Source organism: Chrysochloris asiatica, unplaced genomic scaffold, assembly GCF_000296735.1.
Source record: "Chrysochloris asiatica unplaced genomic scaffold, ChrAsi1.0 scaffold00010, whole genome shotgun sequence".
NCBI lineage: Eukaryota > Metazoa > Chordata > Mammalia > Afrosoricida > Chrysochloridae > Chrysochloris > Chrysochloris asiatica.
The window spans coordinates 28,442,158-28,444,316 of NW_006408528.1; positions in this window are offsets into that span (position 1 = coordinate 28,442,158).

Consider the following 2,159-nt stretch of genomic DNA (forward strand, 5'->3'; position numbering starts at 1 on the left):
CCAGGGTTGGCAGTGTTTTGTTTTTCTGTGCATAAGGTTGCTATGGGTCGGTACTGACTCAATGGCACCTAACAACAATAACAACAAATTTTCTTATCCATTCTGATATTCTCTGTCCTTGACTGTTGTTGTTGTTGTTATGTGTCATGGAGTTGGTTCCGAGTCATAGCGACCCTTGTACAGGGTTTCCGAGGCTGTAAATCTTTACAGGAGCAGAACGCCTCATCTTTCTCCCATGGAACAACTGATAGTTGGGAACTGCTGACCTTGTGGTTCACAGCCCGATTCGTAACTACTACGCTACCAGAGCTCCTTACTAGTTCATTTACTTCAATTATATTCAGTGCAATTATCAATAGGTATGAACTGATTGCTGTCATTTTGCTGTGTTTTTTGTGGTGCTGGTAGTTTCTTTGTTCCACATAATTTTCTGTACTATGTTCATTTTGTTTTGGGTTTTCTTGTTGTTGTTTTTCAGTGCCATTGTTTTAAGGTTTTCTAAAGCTTTGTGATTTTCCTCCTTATTTTTTGAAGAGACAATTTATTGATGTTCTTAGAGGTTATTCTATAATATATTAATTTCTTCTCAAGTTTAAAACCATCTGTTCTATCTTGAAATCTATTTGACTTCCTTTTACTTAGAAGTTCAGTAAATATACTATTTCTTCTTTTTATGTTGTGATTTGCTGTTGTCGTTGTTATAAACTAACATCTCTAGCTCCCTATTTACAGTCTTGTAGATTTTCTTTCCACTACTCATCTGTCAGTTTGTCATACCGTGGTGACTTATGTGTTACTGTGATGCTGGAAGGTATACCACTAGTATTTTAAATACCAGAAAAGCCACCCATGGTTCAACTGCTCTTCCACACTAAGACAGACTAGGAAGAAGGAGAGTGGACTACTCCAGAATATTTAGTCACAAAAATCTTGGTGTAGCACCAAGTGGTATAAATCACTGGACCAAAAGGTTGATTTGAATCACAAGGTCAGCATTTCAAACTCACCTGCCATTCCCAGGAAACCCTATACAGGATTGCTATGAGTTGGAACTGACTCGACAGCACTTAACAATAAAAACCTTATGAATAGCAATGAACACGGTCAGGTAGCACTAGAGTATTAAATACTGAAACATGATGAATAACACCAGAATATTGTCACATAAAGTGCCAGAAGATGAACCCCTCAAAGGCACTCAAAATACCACTGGGGAAGAACTGCCTCTTCAAAGCAGAGAAGACTGTGATGATGCTAAAAGAATAAAGCTTTTAATACCTTCCTTTGCTGATGGGGCACAACTCAAAATGAAGAGAAACAGCTGTAACCAACCATTAATAATTGGAACATGGAATGTATGAAGTATGAATGTAGGAATATTGGAAGTTGTCAAAAATGAAATGGAATGCATTAACGTTGATAATCCTAGGCATTAATGAGCTGAAATGAACTAATATTGTCTATTTCAAACCTGACAATCACATATTTTACTATGCTGGGAATGAAAAATTGAAGACGAATGGTGTTACATTCATCATCAAAAAGTTGAAAGAACTGAAGGAAAAATTCAAGCCTCGACTTACAATATTAAAGATTCTATCAGTCCTGGTGTGGTGCTGTGGGGTAATGCTTTGCAATGGACTGCAAAGTTGGTTTGAATCTCAAGGTTGGTGGTTCAAGCTCACCAGCTGATCCTTGGAAATCCTATGCAGGGTTGCTATGGGTTGGAACTGACTCAACAGTACTTAGCAGCAACAACATCATAGTGATGACAAGTTGGACTGCTAATCTCAAGGTCAGCAGTTCAAAACTACCAGCTCTTCCATGAGTGAAAGATGAGGCTTTTGGCTCCATAAAGATTTACAGTCTCAAAAACCCCATACAGGGTCACTATGAGTTGGAACCGACTCCACAGCAAATAACCACCATATTTTGCCCTTGGTGGTGATGGTGGTTATTTGCTGTTGCTAAGTACTGTTGAGTTGGTTCCAACCCATAGCAAACCGGCATAGGGTTTCTAAAGAGCAGTTGGTGAGCTTGATGCAGAAAGCATTAAATAAGAAGGAAGGAATCCAGATTCATTGTGCCAAAAACAAATGGTTGATGTTCACCCATTTCAAGAGGTAGCATATGATCAAGAACTAAGGATACTGAAGGAA